General features: G+C 46.8%; 1 protein-coding gene across 1 annotated transcript in view; it reads left to right on the top strand.

Moving 5' to 3' along the window:
• LOC105457702 (transmembrane 7 superfamily member 3-like) overlaps positions 1-7965 on the top strand; it is a 45816-nt gene that overhangs the window by 8401 nt on the left and 29450 nt on the right. The window lies entirely within an intron of this gene.

Raw genomic sequence — 7965 nt, 5'->3', positions numbered from 1 at the left:
TAACCTTTATCTATGGAGTGATTCAACAGTGACATTGGATTGAATTAGAACACCTCCTAATCAGCTGAAAACTTTCGTAGCCAACAGAGTGGCTAAAATACAACAGTTAACTTTAGCAGCTACGTGGTATCATGTGCCATCAGCGGACAATCCAGCCGATATGCTATCTAGAGGTGTACCGCCGCATATGTTGATTAACAATAAACTCTGGTGGGAAGGACCATGTTGGATCACGAAAAAAGAAGATTGGCCTGAACAGTCAAATAATTACATGACCGATACATCAGAAAGAAAAGCAAGGACGGTAATGACAATATCGTATACGCCGCCAGGTATTCTAGTAAAGTTTTCATCATACAATAAGTTGTGTAGGGTGATAGCCTTTTGTCTCAGATTTATCGATTCCTTGAAGAGAAAAGGAAAAAAGGGACCGCTGCATGTTGATGAGTTGCATCACGCTGAAATTTCAATTGCATGGATGATACAAAGGGAAACCTTTTTGCACGAAATCAAGAGATTGGAAGCAGAGTTGCCTGTCAAGAAAGATAGTAAGCTCGCAAAGTTAGATCCGTTTCTGGATAAGCAAGGATTGATTCGCGTAGGAGGACGTTTGCGACATGCGGATATCGCAGAAGATCAACGACACCCAATAATATTGCCAGACAGGCATCATGTAACTACGCTAATTTTGAGAAACGAGCACAGTCGACTGTTGCACTGCGGACCAGAACAATTGATAAGTTCAATTCGTCAAAAGTATTGGCCCGTAGCAGGTCGTAGGGAAGCTAAAAAGGTAACGCGCAGTTGTGTTAAGTGTTTTCATTATAAACCGCGTACACCCGAAGTAAAGATGGCAGATTTGCCCGTGTCAAGAGTCAATGAAAGGTCAAGGGCGTTCGCTGTGTCCGGCGTTGACTATGCGGGACCTTTGCAACTCAGAGAAAGTAGGAGACGTGGAAGAGTTCATGTCTCAAAGGCTTACGTAGCAGTGTTTGTTTGCTTCCATACTAGAGCGGTACATCTGGAGCTTGTTACGGATCTAACCGCTGAAGCATTCATAGCGGCGTTAAAGCGTTTCGTCGCAAGAAGAGGTATTTGTTCACAGTTACATTCAGACAATGCCACAAACTTCGTAGGAGCAGTACGAGAGCTGCGCGAAGTATACGAATTTTTAGCGAAAGAAGAAAAGGTAATTGTTGCAGCGTTAGCAAGTGAAAAGATAGAGTGAAAGTTTATACCACCTAGAGCACCTCAATTTGGAGGGCTATGGGAGGTGGCAGTAAAATCAATGAAACGTCATCTGCTTACTGTATCCCGTGGTTTATCACTAACTTTCGAAGAGTATTACACTATGCTAGTAGAAATAGAAGCCGTGTTGAATTCGAGACCTCTAACACCCATTTCCGATGATCCAAAAGATTTATCCGCATTGACACCTTCACATTTCCTTATTGGGAACTCACAAGTAGAACCTGTTCAAAAAAATTATCTCCATGTACCCGATAATCATTTATCACGTTGGCAGCATCTGCAGAAGGTCCGCCAGCATTTTTGGCAACGCTGGAGCAAGGAATATTTGCAGACCCTGCAAACTCGCAGCAAGTGGTTCGCTGGCAATGCGAACATTGAGCCCGGCATGATGGTACTAGTCAAGGACGACAACTTAGCCCCATTACAATGGATGCTCGGAAGAGTGAGCGAGACTTTTCCCGGGGACGACGGAATTGTGCGAGTGGCCGCTATCAAGACCAATAAGGGAGAGTTCAAGCGACCCATAAGAATATTGTGTCCTTTACCAATAGAAATTTAAGTTGTTCAGACAAGTAATTATTCATAAGTTAACAAAGTTCCTGGCCAACAAGCCAAAGTTATTGTATTAGATTATAGTATCCAAACGCATTTTTTATGTTATCATATTAGTTTAAGAATCCATTTGTTACTTAATTGTATCGAAAAATCGTCATTGAAAGAAGGTCTTTCAAAGGGGGCGGCATGTCTGAGATTGAAGCTCCCTCTTTACCGAACGAGGATTGAGGTTCCGGTCTCGGCTATGTAGGTAGCGCGTGCGAGGAAGAAGAAAGGAAGATGACGAAGAAGTTTGTCACGTACACAACATCGTGCAAATAAAATCGATAAAAACAGCATACGAGTAATCATTTGTGACACAAATAAGCAGTAAATCCAACACAGAGAAACAGACGAGAAAGTCGTGAGAGAAACGAGAAAGCCAAAAGAGAGACGAGGGACAAGATTAAAAGAAGGGACAAGATTGAAATTTGCGAAGAAAAAGATGACGACGACGATATAGAAGACCAAAGAGACCATACAACATTGAAATTTTATGAAAAAAGCGAAGAAAAAGACAGCCACAACAACAGCGACGAAATTATAAATTATAGACGAAAGGGGACAAGATAGAATTGTCATATTTATCTATTTTAACATTTACATATTAATAATATTAACACATATAATAAATTTATAAATGTAAAAGTAAAGAAATACAGAATAAAATAAATAATAATGTCGCGTGTTACATTGTCAATTTGTGAAATTATATCACAGAGAGAAAGAGAGAGAGAGAGAGAGAGAGAGAGAGAGAGAGAGAGAGAGAAGAAAACGCGATCAGATCGTATCGCGGAGCGTAAACTCAGGCGAAGCCGTGGAATATACATGGACATGGGATCATGCTTTGGTGTGCGTTTGTTGTGTGCAGCAACGTGGCAACACTGTATCCATGTCACGTGGCCGGTGGCTCTATACGGTCGGCGCTCTCGGTGCCCGGCGTGCGAGTGGACATTCGCATTTCGCCATTAGTGCTCAGTGGATGTCTGTGAGTGATAATGTCGAACAAGACGCCCAGGCCGGTGAGAATTAAATGTAAGTATAATCGCGCGCGTGCGAGAAAGAGAGAAAGAGAGAGATTGATTGACTTTATTTGCAGTTCTAGGGCTGGCCCTCTAAAAACTATACAAGGTGTAGTACAGACAAGAGTAAAGTAGAAAGATACAAGAAGTATGTTACCGCAAAAGAAAATACAAGTAAAACTACATGCTAAAAGTAAAAAGTAAAAGGTGCGGAAAACGATTGATACAGAGAAGATAAAGCAAAAATAAAAATGATATACAAAATAAAATTGATGCAGAGATACAGTATAAGCGGTGAAAATGGTAGATGAGGGGTGCGATACAGTGCGATGCGAGAGTGTTAAATAGTACAATGCGATAGAGAATAGATGAGGGTGAGCGCGAGAAACGAACGTAACGAGAGGCGTGATAAAGATGAAAAGAGCGGGGTGAGTATCTAGGCTAAAATAGGGTACTCAAAGAAGGTACGCGGGGCCAGGCGGAGCTACGAAGCAGCACGATGGCGTCGAAAATAGCAGAAAAGCTTCCTCCGGAACCCGCCGACAGAGTCGGATTCACGGATGGAATCCGGTAAAGAGTTCCAGAGGGAGGCGGTCGTATACGCGAAAGAGTGCTGGAAGATGGAGATTCTGCAAGACGGAAGGGCCAGATCCAGAGGAGAGGTGTTACGAAAAGTGACGCGAGGACGGGCACGAGACTGGAAGTTGCAGGCCAGGTAGGGGGGTGATCCAGACTTGAGGATGGTGTAGAAGAGGCAACACGCGCGAAAAGCTCTACGGTCGTCCGCGGTCAGCCAATCCAATCTGTCATATATATGGGATACATGATCGTCTCTTCTAAGACCAAAAATGAAGCGTACGCCGGCGTTCATCAAGCGCTTTAGTTTGAGAGCCTGCTGTCCAGTTAAGTCGGTGAAGACGGCCGAGCAGTAGTCGAGGTAAGGGAAGACCTGGGAGGACACCAGCCGAGCGCGCAGCGGGATGGAGAGGCTGTTCCTATGGTGCTTCAGTCGCCAGAGGGCTCCATTGATTTTATGCGAGGTGAACCCGACCTGTTCAGTCCAGTTTAGGGTGCTGGAAAGAGTGATACCGAGGTTGTTCACGGAGTCGGAGAAGACGATGGGCGTGCCGTTGAGATAAAGCTCGATGTTATGATTTGCCCGGATATCGTTTATATAACGAGCGTTGCCCAGGAGTATCGTCCTGGTTTTGCTAGCATTGAGGGTGAGAGAATTGAGAGAGGCCCACTGCGCGATCACCGAGATGTCCTCGCCAATCTTCGCCAAGGCCACATCGAGATCTTTCGGGAAGAAGTGAATATAGACTTGGAGATCGTCTGCGTATAGGATGTGGTGACAATGCTTGGTAGAGTGTCTCAGATCGTTGATGAAAATGGCGAAGAGGAGAGGACCCAGGACCGACCCCTGTGGAACGCCAGCGAGAATGGCAGCCCATTTGGAAATCCCATCCGGGTCCCGCACACATTGTGTGCGCCCAGTCAAGTATGACTTGAACCATTCAAGGACAGGAGCCGGTAGACGGTAGTCCGCGAGCTTGCACAAGAGCAGACTGTGGTCAACCAAGTCGAAAGCCTTTGAGAAATCAAAGAGCACGAGCAGGGTGATCATTCTGCGATCGACAGCAAGTCTTATGTCGTCGGTGAGCTTGACCAGGGCAGTCTGCGTGCTATTTCCACGACGAAAACCAGTCTGGAGAGGAGTTGAAAGCGATCCAAGTATTTGGAGAGTTGGTCGAATACTATGCGCTCGAGGATCTTGAAAAGGTAACAGAGAAGGGAAATTGGGCGGTAGTCAGAGGGGGATGAAGGGTTTTTGGTCTTAGGAAGAGATATGACGAAAGAAGATTTCCAGGCGGAGGGAAAGAGGGACAGGTTGAGAGATTGATTGAGGAGGTCAAGGATGACAGAGGAGACGACAGGAAGACTGTTGATGATGAGGCCGCGATTGATGTCGTCAAGTCCAGTAGAGTTGGAGGAGCACACTCTGATCGCTTTACGCAAGGTTGAAGGAGAGATGTGCTGGAAATAGAAAGTGTTGGGATCAGCCAAGGGTGAGGAGGAGGTAGGCGGGAAGAGAGGGAGAGAAACCGGAGAGAGCGGAGGGCGAGGAGAGACGTGAGAGCGAGGGAGGGAAGAGGTGGTAAAGAAGAGATTCAGTTCGTCGAGTGATAGATTAGGAGTCTGAGAAAAACGAGGTCTGGCAAGACCGAGAGAGCGAAGCTCGGATCAGAGACGTGCCGGTGAGGTCGAGGAATCGAGGCGCAGCATCGTGTATTGATTCCTTAAGAAGTCAATAAGGTGGGTGACACTGTTGCGCAAGGTACGGAAAGTGCTCAGGCTCGAAGGAGAGGGATGAGATCGAAACACCCTTCTTGCGGCACCCCTTCTACGCATGAGATGTCGGACATCCTGGTTTAGCCACGGGGTAGGAGGCCTTCTGGCAGTAAAAGAGCGGAGAGGAGCGTGGAGATCGTAGGCTTTGAGAAGGTAGGAATTGAATATGTGGATCTTGTCGTCGAGGGATGAGGCATGATGTAGTGCGGTCCAATCGAATGAGAACAGAGAGTTGTGAAAAGAGTCTGGGTCAAAGCGGGAAAGATCGCGGGCAGAAACGGTGCGAGGAAGAAAGCGCTGAAAATAGAAGTCGAGGAACACGGCGATAAGGTCATGACAGGAGAGAAACGGTAGCGGAAGTTGATTGTGCGACTTCACGAGATGCCGATCACTGACGAAGCATGATCAATCAAAGTGTGAGTGGTAGCCGTGTGATGAGTATTAGAGAAAGGTACGATATAAAGACTGTTACACGTACAAAAATCACGCAGGGATACGGCATCGAATGATTGGCGATTCAGGTTGATATTGAAATCACCTACAACCACAGCGGAGGAGAACGAGGGGAGAAATCTCTCGAAGTCGGCCCGAAAGAAAGCGAGGTGTCCCTATTTAGGAGAACGATAGACAAACGCGAGGAGCAGTAGCCTGACCCCGCGAAGGTGACGCTAGCGAGAAGGTACTCGGGCTGCCCGCAATAGAGTCGAGGCGAGGACGCGAGGAGTCTCACAACTAGACCATGGCGTACGTAAAGGCCTATCCCTCCTCCCCCCTTGCCCCCGCGATCATGTCTAAGGAGTTGATAGCCGAAAAGGTCGACCATCTGATCAGGGATGTGATCCTTCAACCACGTCTCGGACATGGCTATGATGTCGTAGCTATCGCGAGAAAAATAAGCACTGAATTCCGCGAAGTGCGGGAGAAAGGATTGGCAGTTGACATGACACAGGTGAAGCAGCCCGGACGGAGCATCCGCCGCCGACCGCCGGCGTCAATTGTCATCCCCGAACGGCCGCCCTCGGGCGGACATGGAGCCGTATGCCCTCGCGATAGGCTGGTGAGGGGGGGGGAGGGGGCGACAACCAACCCCGGCAGGAGACGGCCGGGAGGAAAGCCATCGCGCGCTGGGGAACGCAGAGCAGAGCCACTCACTCGCACGGAGGAAGAGGTAGAGGTGCCCCGGCAGAGAGTCAAGCGTCATCGGCGTCGAGAGAGAGAGAGAGAAAGAGAGAGAGAAAGAGAGAGAACGAGTAAGTGAACGAACAAGTGAACGAGAATTTCACCACTTTTCTCGTTCGCAGGCCGACGCAGAAAGATGATCGTTATTGTTTCCGACAAAGTACGTAAAGGAAAATCGTTGTCGTGGATACCGTATAATGATTTACACGTAAACGTATGTATCGTATATCAATAGTCTCTGACACAATGATACGACATGCGTTTGCGTGAAAATGCGTTAACATACAACTACGATTTGCGTTTATGAACTTTGTTGAAAACAGTAACAATCGATCATCTTTCTTCATCGGCTTGGGAACGAGACAAGTGGTGCAAAAATGTATGAGTGAACGAGCGAATGGATTGGTGTGAAAATGTGCGAGTGAACAAGAAGTTGCATGAAAATAAACGAGAGAGAGAGAGAGAGAGAGAGAGAGAGAGAAGAGAGAGAGTAAAGAGTGAGTGAGTGAGTGAGTGAGTGAGTGAGTGAGTGAGTGGGTGAGTGGGTGGGTGGGTGAGTGGGTGAGTGGGTGAGTGGGTGGGTGAGTGGGTGAGTTAGGTAGGTGAGTGAGTGAGTGAGTGAATGAGTGAGTGAGCGAGTGAGTGAACTCGAAAAAGAGGAAATAAGAGAGATAGGCTGCAATATTAATTGTTTTCTTTTATTTCAGCAAAAAGTATAGGCTGCTACCTAAATACAGCAGCAACAGCACCACCATCACCGGCACCACCATCACCGGCATCGGCACCGGTACCACCGCCACCACCACTGGCATCGGTACCGGTACCACCGCCACCACCACCGGCATCGACACCAACACCGCCACCACCACCGGCAGTATGGGCACCGCCACCGCCACCGCCACCGTCAGCATCCAAAAATGTGTTGAAGAAGGTAAATACTTATTATATATATATCTACTTTAAGTGGTAAACAGGAACCTCAATTCGATTCGTCCTGCGCTTCCTCCTCCAATTGTTGATCGATAATTAAAGGAGGCTAGTGCAAAGGACTTATCGAATCATATTTCGTAAATTACACAGCGCACGCACGCACGCACACACAGACACGATATTTGCTCGCGTTCATGCGCATTCCCATGATGTGTGAAAGCACAATATTCATGGACTCATACATAGATGCACATGTATATAGGCAATTAGACTAGTGCAAACTTGTGTAGGTAAACGCATAAACAAATCTGATAAAAGACACTTAAATGCCTTTCATTTAGAAACTAGACATAGAAATGTTCTGAAGTATTGAATAAATTAATATTTGATATTGACATTTTTTTTAAATTATATATATTGTTACACCGTGGGTGGGGTGTAACGTGGGAAGGACTCGGTTTTGGTGGTTGTAGAATTGATGCACAGTATCTTGTTTAATACAAACACTATATTTGACGTGTTACTTACAGATTGAATGACTGCGCGGCCGACAGCGTAACGCTATGCGTTAATGATTTAGGTGAACTCCGCAATGGTCCGCTGGACGGCGGGTTTTATCCCGTCTCAAGTGGGCCAA

Source organism: Wasmannia auropunctata, unplaced genomic scaffold, assembly GCF_000956235.1.
Source record: "Wasmannia auropunctata unplaced genomic scaffold, wasmannia.A_1.0 LD336103.1, whole genome shotgun sequence".
Taxonomy (NCBI): Eukaryota; Metazoa; Arthropoda; class Insecta; order Hymenoptera; family Formicidae; genus Wasmannia; species Wasmannia auropunctata.
The sequence above is the reverse complement of the archived record's forward strand: the minus strand, read 5'-3'. Positions and strand labels throughout refer to the sequence as shown.